Here is a 12,313-nt window from a genome sequence, read left to right on the forward strand (position 1 = left end):
TTTCTGTGTTTATTCCAGATAAAATCCTAGCAGGAATACAAAGGACATTGTTAAAATTCATATGGAATAAGAAAAGATCAAGAGTGAGTGCAGATACTTATTACAACCCTATTAAACAGGCTGGGCTAATTGTTCAAATATTCTGTGGTACTGTCAAGCCAGCTGATTCAAACCAATAGCGGACTGGGGCTTTTTAACCCAGCCAAACACTGGGCCCTTATTGAATAGGAAATTGGGGCAGTGTAAACATTGCTAGGCTAACATAGATTAATAAAAAATCATGCCATCCAGAAATTGATATACCTATTTAGCAAAGGCTACTCTATGTGTTTGTGATTGAGCTAGAGTTAAGTTCTTTTTCCTCACCAATGACAGCCTTGCAAATAATCCAGATCTTAAACCAAATCATGAACCAGAGAGCTTCAAAGATTGAATACACATGGAATACACCTGGTTAGCTAGCTGTTCAGTAGAGGAACTTTTCTAACTTCTTTAGAGATGAAAACTAACTTTAACTGGCCCTCTCTCTCCTGGTATCAGTATTTCAAGTCAGGCATTATATATCTCAACTTTTTAGACAGTTAACTTTAATAGACGTTATCGCATCATGTCAATTAGGAAACAAAAAAATGTCACTAATGTATATGAATCTTTGCAAACAACTCTCCTAACAAAAAAAATCCAAATATGACACTCTAGGTAAAGTACCAGGACAAATTGCCCCAGAGGAATGGGGTTTGAGCTGGAAAAGAGTACCAGCAACCTCAGTCTATAGCATAATAAAAGAAAATGTCTTTAAGATCCTGTTTTGAGGGGACTTCACACCAGTCAGGTTAAAAGATATATAGAGATTGAATGGGGATAAATGTGGGAGAAATTGTGGTGAAAGAGCAGCTTTTATGCATATATGGTGGACGTGTCCAGGCATTAGAGAGTGTTGAGAGACAGTCCATAACCAAATACCACAAATTGTTGGATATTTACCACATGATCCTTTGGTAATCCTTTTAGGGCTCCCTAGCTGAAATGGTCACATAACAGGAAAAAGAATTAATCCTTGCTAGTAGCTGCTTGGCTATTGGAAGCCTCTCACTGAAAAAGAGAAAAATAGCCCAACCATAGAGGAATGTCTCAAAAAATATGGAAGGTTGTGATAATGGAAAAATTAACATGCCAATTACGTATGCAATAGAATAGAGGACAGATAGATACTAAGATATTTGGTTACTTTTTTTTTCAACACTCAGACGAAGCACATTCATCTGCAACAAAACACAGCACACCTGTCCTTTTTTTTTAAATAACATTTGATAGACAAGCCTGGTCTAGTATATAGGTGAGTATATAGGGATTTTAGTCAATTTATTAAAATCTCTAGAAATGACATACCGTATTATAGGCGTTGTAATGATGCTCACTCTGTAATATGGTAAGAGCTTGTTAAACAGAAAAATCTGATGGGTATATTTCTGGATAGTGTCTCTTTAAACAAAAGCTAACTGTTTTAACAATTGTTTTAATATAGTATGATAGCAGATTGTAATTCTTTATATTGTACCCAGTGGTCTGTAATAATAAATAAATGTTAAGGAAAATACAGTAGTTTACTACATGAATACAATCCTGTATACGCTTCTAATAATGTAACTAAAATTCTAGAAATGCAAAAATGAAATAGGGAGCAGAATTGATCGTTTTATTAATTCATAAGTGGGTATGAGTGTGGGTAGCAGGCATTTGATATGTATGGCTGCCCCTGCAGAATCATGGTGGGCCCAGCTGACTTTGAGGTTCAAACACTGGGACTCACCACCATAGGAGGGGTTTAGATGTTAAGCAAGGTTTCATTTAGAGGGAATATGTCACAACAACCCATCCCCAGTTCTTTGTGCTATGACCGTACTAAGAGTTCCGGATCAGTGTGAGGCCTGGTCTACACTACGCGTTTAAACCGAATTTAGCAGTGTTATACCGATTTAACCCTGCACCCGTCCACACAATGAGGGCCTTTATATCGATATAAAGGGCTCTTTAAACCGGTTTCTGTACTCCTCACCGACAAGAGGAGTAGCGCTGAAATCAGTATTGCCATGTCGGATTAGGGTTAGTGTGGCCGCAAATCGACGGTATTGGCCTCCGGGTGCTATCCCACAGTGCACCATTGTGACCGCTCTGGAAAGCAATCTGAACTCGGATGCACTGGCCAGGTAGACAGAAAAAGCCTCGCGAACTTTTGAATTTCATTTCCTGTTTGCCCAGCGTGGAGCTCTGATCAGCATGGGTGGCGATGCAGTCCCAAATCCAAAAAGAGCTCCAGCATGGACCATACGGGAGATACTGGATCTGATCGCTGTATGGGGAGACAAATCTGTTCTATCAGAGCTCCGTTACAGAAGACGAAATGACAAAGCATTTGAAAAAATCTCCAGGCTATGATAGACAGAGGCCACAGCAGGGACTCAGCACAGTGCTGCGTGAGAAGCGTAACGGAAAACCAAAGAATCAAATGGACGCTCATGGAGGGAGGGAGGGGGGACTGAGGACTCCAGCTATCCCACAGTCCCCGCAGTCTCCAAAAAGCATTTGCATTCTTGGCTGGGCTCCAAGTGCCTGAAGGGTAAAAAACATTTTCCTGGGTGTTTCAGGATGTATGTCATCAATTTACACCCTTCCCCCCCCTCCCCCGAAAGAAAAGGGAAAAAAATCGTTTCTCGCCTTTTTTTTCAATGTCACCCTATGTCTACTGCATGCTGCTGGTAGATGGGGTGCTGCAGCGCTAAATATCAGCATCCTCTCCTCTCCCCTCCCTGGTGGCAGACGGTATAGTGCAGAAGGACTGGTATCCGACCTCGTCATCAGCCCGTGAGTGCTCCTGGCTGGCCTCAGTGAGGTCGGCCGGGGGCACCTGGGTAAAAATAGGAATGACTCCTGGTCATTCCCAGCAGATGGTACAGAACGGCTGGTAACTGTCCTCATCATAGCAACTGGGGGCTGAGCTCTATCAGTCCCCCCCGTCATGTCTAAAGAAAAGATTCTGTACTGCCTGGACTATCATAGCAGCGGAAGGCTGGTCTCCTCTCCCGCCCCCACCCTTTAATGTCCTGCCTGGACTATCATAGCAGCTGGAGGCTTCCTCCCCCTCATTTTATCTCACTAAAAAGTCAGTGTTTCTTATTCCTGCATTCTTTATTACTTCATCACACAAATGGGGGGACACTGCCACGGTAGCCCAGGAGGGTTGGGGGAGGAGGGAAGCAACGGGTGGGGTTGTTGCAGGGGCACCCCTTAGAATGGCATGCAGCTCATCATTTCTGCGGGATCTCTGGGGCTCTGACACGGAGCGGCTGTGCTTTCTGGTTCTCTAGTACACTTGCCCCATATTCTAGGCTGGACTGACTCTATTTTTAGACAAAACATAGGAAGGGAATGACCCAGGGAGTCATTCCCATTTTTTGCCTATGCGCCCCCGGCCGACCTCAGCAAGGCCAGCCAGGAGCACCCATGATAGCAGCAGACGGTACAGAACGACTGATAACCGTCATCTCATCGCCAATTTACAATGGCAGACGGTGCAATATGATTGGTAACCCGTCTCTGCTATCTTGCAAAGGCAAATGAATGCTGCTGTGTAGCAGTGCAGTATCGCGTCTGTCAGCAGCATCTAGTACACATATGGTGACAGTGACAAAAGGCAAAACGGGCTCCATGATTGCCATGCTATGGCATCTGCCAGGGCAATCCAGGGAAAAAGGGCGCGAAATGATTGTCTGCCATTGCTTTCCCGGAGGAAGGATTGAGTGACGACATTTATCCAGAATCACCCGCAACACTGTTTTTGCATTGGGATCTCAACCCAGAATTCCAATGGGCAGGGGAGACTGCGGGAACTATGGGATAGCTACGGGATAGCTACCCACAGTGCAACGCTCCGGAAATCGACACTAGCCTTGGTACATGGACGCACACTGCCGAATTAATGTGCTTAGTGTGGCCGCGTGCACTCGACTTTATACAATCTGTTTTACAAAACCGGTTTATGTAAAATCGGAATAATCCCATAGTGTAGACATACCCTAAATTCCTAGTTGTTCACCCTCCATGATTTCAGTACTAGGCTTTATAGGCAGGGGTCCTCACAGATCAGGTTCTGGAAGAGTGTGCTACTCCCAAGGCCCTAAGCTTTTTTTATGAAGCATATTTCTAAAAGGACCACAGTAAGAGCATAAACAACTCCATGCTAGTGATCTGATGGAAATCTTGGGGTTCTGTCAGTACCTAAACAAACATGGCATTTTTATTATGTTTTTAAGTTGCTTCTTTACATCTCTATAAGCTGGTGACGTGAGGCACGTTCCATGATGCTCCTAAACCTGTTCTGATTGCAGTATATTGTGCTGGTTAGCAGCATGCCCCACCAGCTGAGCAACTGCTTCCGTTTGTCTGGTGAAATTCTTATTTAGAAGCCTTTATGCACTTGCAAAAACTTCAGCTTATCTGTTGTCTAAATTTGAGGTTGTGGGGAACCTCCTGCTGAGATTGAATGCATTGTTATGGCATGCTACTTTGCTTTTGAAATGAGCAATTTCCCCGATATATGAAGCAGAAAATCTGTCACTGGTGCCTTACGTATAAAAAACAATGAGATAAAAGGAGAAAACAAGAAATTGAATCTAATAAAGGAGGAAACAATCTGTGCATTTGGTTAAAATAATTTATACCTAGCATTAGCATCATTTCTATTACCTATGAGTGTACAATTATCAATCATTTTTTCTTATGGCATTTACAAGCTTACTACCTTGAACTAATAGTCTAGGGGAAAATTCCTAAAGATTTCAGAGATTAAGATAAATGGAATCCCATCATAGTGAAATGATAGTCATCTATCTAGAGTTTCATTTATGGAACACTAGAAGATTGACAAATGGCAAAGAAAGAGAATGACACAGTTATGGGTCCTCTAAAATCTATCTTTATGGAGAGTCCCATAGAATATAATGGACAATTATAGCTTTTTCTCTAGCATTTTATTTATATATTTTTGGTTTGAACTATTCTATATAGTTTAATAGAAAACTATTCTCTAGAAAACTATCATTGTCAAATTCTATAGGATGGTTTAAAAAGCCAGTAGACTGGATATTATTTTCCATTACATTCTGTAGACTATTAAAATAGTTCCTATAGAATCCTTTTATATTTCCATAGGGCTTTCTTAAAGGCAAGCACAATACTCAATCAGGGAGTTAAGGAAGGCACTGGAGAACTCAGGTACAAGAGGATGGTTAATTCTGAACTTCTTAGCCTTTTTCATTTCCTCTTAGAGCCATATTCTTTTTCTGATGTAGCTTTCGTTGGGTGCAGTTTGAAAGACAATGAGCAGCGATTCTGACACTGCACATATCCTATGGCTAGACCTGTGGTGACTAGCTGTTCTTGTATCAAATACTACAAATAATGACGCTTTTAGTGGGAAGAGTAATACTAGAAACCTCTGCTGCTTTCAACTCCACAAGGTGCTACTAATCCATCCACATGATGCTACTGACCCATCCAGCTGGAGTAGATGGCCCAGCACTGAAATGGCTCCAGTCAGTCCTCTCCAACAGGTCCCAGAGAATGAGAGACACTTCTCCTTTCAAAAAGTCCTCACCTTCAGAATTCTGCAGGGATCCATCCTGTCTCCATTGTCAACATCCACATGAGACCATCTGAAGAGGTGGATGAAGGCCACAAGTTCCACTGACAGTTATATACCAGTTGTACCAAGTTATGTATCTCACTATCCATAGACGCAGTTAGTGCCATGACAAGGATATCAGAATGCCTACAAGAGATCAGAATGCCTAGAAGAACAGCTGGCTCAAACTGAGGTGATGCTGGTAAAAAGGGGACTGTCTAGCTATGACCATGTCTTCCCTGTCCATCCTGCCATTTGTCAAAGAAGTCAATGCCTCAGGGCCATGTTCAGCCCACCATTGAGCCTAGATGATGAGGTATTAGTAGTGGAAAAAGCCTTCTCCTGTGTGCAGCTTGCTAGGTAAATTTTCCTCTAATGCCCAGATGAAGATCTGGGTGTAGTGATCCATGTGTCAGTTACTTTCTGATCAAATTGTTGGAACTTGCTGTGTTTGGGACTGAACAGGGAAACAGTGCAGGGGCTCCAACTTGTGCAGAATGTGGCTGCTCATCTCAGTGGGGTTATATGCCCCAGCTCTCTTACGTACTGATCCCTCTGTTGCCTTGGCATAGGGCTTGGTACTGCCTGAACTCCAAAGCCATCAGTGGGTCAGGATCCAGCTACATCAGTGACTACGTCTCCCTTATCTCATCTTTATCTGGCCAGGAGATTGTGAGGGTTTCCTTCAGATGTGGACTTTGCAATTGTCATCTGTACCTTTGTTGCCTAAAGATTAAATAATTGTATTGGACTGCACCTTAAGTCAAGTCTAAAACTGATGCTTGTGCAGACTGGTGCGATATGCATTGGCTGCATATTGCTTTCCAGGTGGAGATTAAGGTGTTGGTTTTATTTGATAACTGACCTGTATGTCATTCTGCCACTGTTGCAGTCAGCTGAGGCTCTCAAGCTAGATACCCTTCAGGATAAAATACAAAGTAAAGACAAGTTGCTTTTTATATGCATTATGCCTTTAAAGATATAAATATGAATATTAAAAATTTGGCTTCAGTGCATGGGAGAAATAGTCTCCTCTTATCATGTTCACATCATACATGCAAAGACATTAGATGAAAACATACAATTGCCTTGCTGGAAGCTTGCAATTTAACACTACTTCATTTCTTAGAATTCAGAACACACAAGAACCAAAAACAGAGAGAACCAAAACAGGCTGCTCCCTAAAGCAGAGAAACACAACTCATCCCACCTTATTGTAAGTTGGTTCTTCTTCAGACTGGGTCTGCTAGGCCCAGATCTCACACTTCCCTATAGACCCCCTAGCCTGGAAGCAGGACCAGCCTTTAAAGTGAGAGCTTATAATTTTTACAGTTTTCAGTATGCCACACTCTTGAGGAGCTGATGCACTGAATTAATATCTGATCAAGTTTCAGGAAATATGAGATGAATTTTTGTATATAAAAACGAGCAAGAATATAAAGTATTCTTTGCACTGGATGAGGAGGGTGGCAGATACCACACATTTATGGCTTTTCTTCTTTTTTCCTCCTTTTTATCCTAATTCTCTTTCCGCAGCTCTTCCATTGTCCGAGGTGTTCTTTTTGAGTCTGTGTATTTTCCCATATTATACATCTGCTGTTTTGTTCTCCTTGCACATGTGTGTGTATGCATGTTTACATATGTATACATGTTTATATATGTATGTGTATGTATAGGCATGTGTATATTTTCAAACCATAATGATCAGTAGATAGGCAGCACACAGATACATTTGTTTGCTGATTATAATGTGCACAAGTGTAGTGTATGTTGTGTGCTAAAATGTGATTGCCAGAGTTTTTGTATCTGAACAAAAATGCAGCCAGCATAGAAAAAATTATTTTGTGGACTAAAGCCATTTCGTTTTGATGACTGTGGGCTAGACACTGCAACTTTAACTCATACAAGATATGTTGAAGTCAGTGGGACTACTCCCATTGAGAATCTGGCCTTTCGTAGAATATCTAAAAAGCTGAAAATGTGTTTTGACTGATCAGCATTTGCTGAGGCACTCTGGTATGAAAGATCTGAATTTGAATACCAGTGTCGTCTTCTCAACTCCTGCATCTGGAAGCTCAAAGGTGGAAGTCCATGCTGCCTGTTAGGTACGTGAAACCTGATTCTCCACCTTGTGTCATCACTTACGTCTCTGCGGTATGTGTCTAAAACAATATAATCCTCATTGGGTAATGTTTTATACTTGCTTTGCGCTGGTGCAAATGACAAACCATGGGGGGAGGCCGGGGTGGACAAACTACAGCATGCGGGCCAGATCTGGCCCGTCAAGGATCTGGCCCACGGGATTGCCACTCCCGTGGCGCCGTGGGCCCCGCACCACTCCCGGAAGCGGCCGGCACCATGTCCCTGTGGCCCATGCGGGGGAGGGGGGGGAGGGAGAGGGGCAGAGGGCACCATGTGCTGCCGTTACCTGTGGGTACCTCCCCCCGCAGCTCCCATTGGCTGGGGAACCGCGGCCAATGGGAGCTTCAGGGGAGGTACCCACAGGCGAGGGCAGTGCGGAGCCCTCCCCCCGCCCAGGGGCTGCAGGGACATGGTGCTGGCTGCTTCTGAGAGCAGTGTGGGGCCAAGGCAGGCAGGCAGGGAGCCACTCCAGGTAAGCGGTGCCGGGCCGGAGCCCGAACCCCTCCTGCACCTCATGCCCCAACGCCCTTCCCTGACCCCCTGCTGCATCCTCCCTGCATCCCAACCCCCTGCATCCCAACCCCCTGCCACACCCCACACCCCTCCTGAACTCCTGAACCCCAATCCCCTTCCCTGAGCCCCCTTGTACAGCCCACACCCCTCCTCTGCCCCAGCCCCTTGCCCTGAGCCCCTTCCTGCACGCTGCACCCACATCACACAGTCACCCCCGCACCCCAACCCCCTACCCCAACCCTACATTCATGGCCCTGCATGCAATTTCCCCACCCAGATCTGACCCTCAGGCCAAAAAGTGTGCCCACCCCGATGTAGATTCTCTTTTATAAAAAAAAGTTCAAATTCCTTGAACATTTGGCTTTCTGAGTTTTACCCAGATTTTGAAACAGTGCGGAACAAAATGTGGAAATTACAATAAGAAATAAACGTGCAACTGCAGTAGAGTTAATGAAGTTGGTAGATGTTAAAAGCTTCATGTGAGGAACTCTGGCTTCCAAATCCCTTAACAAAATAACTTTTTGATGTTTCTGGAAACTCAGAAATTGCACTGTTATAATCAAATCAGTTTCAAAATAGATTGAGTTAAATCTGTACAAATCACTTGTGTCAATGTTCTTAACTCATTTGGAGATAGGCTAACACTGATAAAGCTAAATTGATTTCAGCCGCTCTGTAATTGATTTAAAAATGTCCACGCAAAAGGTTGCACCAATTTAACTAAATTTATTTTTATTTTAAATGTTAATAGTTTGTTTCGGGAACTTGTAGTAGTCCAGATTTCAATCTGGACCTATGACCAGACTCTTGCAACTGCCTTAGGTGAACAATTTTCAAGCTATCAGTGATTAAATATTTGTTTACCATATATCATTCAGCCACTAGATGTCTGTGTGCTATGTAGTGTAATAAAGGATATGGTCCCTGATAAACAAGGGAGATGAAGCTGGAACTTGAACTATGTGAATGTCTGTTTGCTTGGGTCTATAATTTAACATTTTCTTTTATAAATATCCCATTTAAAAGGACTGTTATTCTATATCTCATGGCACTATCCAGAATAAAGTTTTTTTTAATAGAGAAAACACCCCCACATACCCCAAGTTCTGGCTTCATTTTTTATTGCCACTTAACCGTGTGGCCTGTAATTCTTATTAACCATCTCCTCTTCCTGCTCCCTGTTTCTTTGCAAGAACTCTCAGTCAGGGTTCTGTGGCTACAAAACACATTCCCAAATACTAGAACCTTCCTAAGCTTTCACTGTCTTTTCTGCTATTGGGACCAGACTTGTAAAATTATGCCACAATATTTCCCCCAAAAGGACAGTATGAGGTTAACATTGTAAAAATAAAATATGCAAACCCCAGTATATTTTAAAACATTTCAGTAGGGTCCTTTTGATAGATGAAATCTTGTGCTACAGAGTTCCTACACATAATTAATCATTCACTGGTTAGCAAAGCATTTCCGTATTTGTAATGAAACACTTAGCATTAATCCAAAGATGAATGGAGTGTGAGGCTAGATTCCTGCAGCCTCTTTCTATAAACACTTTTCTGGCTCCCAGGTATCATAAACTGCATTAATTCATTGGCATGGCAACTCTCTGGTAATATCAGTGCCACTTTTTGTTATGCCATAACTCAGATTATTAAAGTTTTCCTCGTCATCGCAAACCGCTTGTCAGTAGCATTAGGAAATGTCATCAGATTATTTATACTGTTTGTAAATGTCATAATGAAACTGCTGCCTGCAACAAAATTAGAATGGCTCTTTATGCTGCACTTACACAATAAATAGTAAGTTTTGACTAAAAGTTCAGTGTGCTATATTAGAGCTGAGTCCTGCAAGGTGGTTCCAGGCTCTGGAATTCTTTCCCTGTCTTGGTCCAGTAAAGCCCAAGGCTCAGTATAAGGTTTCTCTATTTACTCAGGTATTTGCCAGCACGTGGTGCTGGTGGGATGAATCAACGGGGTCATCATAGGGGTAATCAGAGGGGACTTGATCTGTTTTTGTTTGTGTGTGTTTTTAAACATGCTCAGATGCAGTGGTGGGTTTATTTTTGCAGATTTAAAATGACCAAGGGCCTAATTTTTCAGCAGTCCTGAGCACTTGCAGTTCCCGTTTACTTTAACTGGAGTGGTGGGTGCTTGGCACATCTGTAGATCAGGTCTTTAGAAAGACATTCTGAAGAGCATTCTGTGGCTGAGACTCATGGACAATTGATTTTAAACATTTTGGTAAATGAAAGCATATAAATCAATTTCTCTCTGTTGTATACATTTTCCACTTTCTATTGCAGCCCCCTGTTCACAGCTCAGCATTTTTTATTTATTAGATACTACATTTGTATCTGTGTATATATCCCCCCATTTATATACTTCTTGGACCAAATTATTCCTACTGTAACTACATTGACTTGAATGGAGTTCCATCAAGCATGAATTTGCCCCATGGTGAGTGCATCAAAAGGTTATTTATCGATTGCTCTCTGGGAAACAAAGGAAGCTGTATACTCACACATAGGATTTTCTTTGTTTCACACAAGGCACACACAGTAAGCGCCTGTGATTGAGCATATGAAAATAAGAAAAAATATGCACAGAATGTAGATCACTAAAACAGGAATTTGGACAGGTAAGGATAAAAGGTAGCAACACAGAAAATGTTAGAAACACATAGGCCAACAGCGGAAAAGAATACTTTGTTTCCTACAAAGTCAGCATCCTAAAGACCATTCATGTCAGGGAAAGACTCGCACTGACTGACTTCAAAGGGTATTGGATAAGTCTTGAAGTATCAAAAGACCTTAGGAGGAACATGGGTGCTAATTCCTTCCCACTTTTGCCAGAACATGCCCCTTTCAAGTCTAACACAAACACATACAAGAATGTATTGCAAGATGCACGTTTTGGAACAAGGAGGAATTGATACAGATGAACAAAGTGGCTGATACAATCATCTAATATAGATATATTTTAAGCAGCCTGAGAGGTGCTGTCCTAATCTGAGAGCAGAAATTTGGCCTTTACCCCTTTGTCCTCTACCACAAGTGGACTGACATGGTACATTTTTAGCTCTGAGAGTGAGGGTAAGAATATTTAATGATTTTTTTAAATAGTATATTTCAGTATTTATGCAAAGTACTTGATATTCTGCTTATTAAGTAAGATTTTGAATATTGTATGCAAAACCAAAGATTAATGGTGCTTTCCTGCCTCCCAGCTGGGAGCACTGCTGCAGCACTACTAACAGCTGTACCATGTGTTTCACTGTGGACGTATTAAAGAGAAGAAACTGAGCACTGGGAAAGTTTAAGAATAAATGCTTATGACAGAGTAATTGCAATTTGCTCCTACAGAATTGTCAAATTGATTTAAACTACTCTTTTACTATTGAAATTAGTCTTTTTTGATTTCACATCTTGTGTTCATTTTCTGTGTTTGCAGGAATTCTCAAATTTTAACTGTAAGATATTAGTGGAAGTGCACATAGTACCAGCTCTTTGAGTCTGCTGAGATTTTTGAATAATGTTGCATTAAAAATGATGCATAATATTGGAGGGCGCTCAACCAAGGAACTCAAATAAACTTTCAAAACCAAAATCACAACTTTGTAAACTGTGACATCAGTGGGGATACTAGAAGCGACTGTTCAGTTTAAGTCTTGCTATACCAGATTACTTACGGGATTTGGATGAACTGTGTGGATTCATCAGAAGATTCAAATAATAAATTAGCTGTCAGTACAGCCCCCACCTGACTTGGAACACGTCAACTAGCAAATCTTCAGAAGAACCAGCAATATTTTTAATAGTTTATAAAACCAAAATAATATACCATAATTATTCATAGAGCCTGGTTTTATAGAATTTACCTTCTTTATGGTTGCTTTAATGGTAGGATTGTCACAATAGACAAACTCTGCACTGGTGGAGAGAGCACACTACTCTTATACTAACCTACTTATTCTGCTGCA

At 41.8% G+C, this 12,313-nt stretch overlaps 1 protein-coding gene across 1 annotated transcript in view; it reads left to right on the plus strand.

Annotated features, from left to right (window-relative positions):
- Nucleotides 1-12,313, plus strand: part of HSPA12A (heat shock protein family A (Hsp70) member 12A) — a 76,571-nt gene that overhangs the window by 12,437 nt on the left and 51,821 nt on the right. The window lies entirely within an intron of this gene.

Source organism: Mauremys mutica, chromosome 7, assembly GCF_020497125.1.
Source record: "Mauremys mutica isolate MM-2020 ecotype Southern chromosome 7, ASM2049712v1, whole genome shotgun sequence".
Taxonomy (NCBI): Eukaryota; Metazoa; Chordata; order Testudines; family Geoemydidae; genus Mauremys; species Mauremys mutica.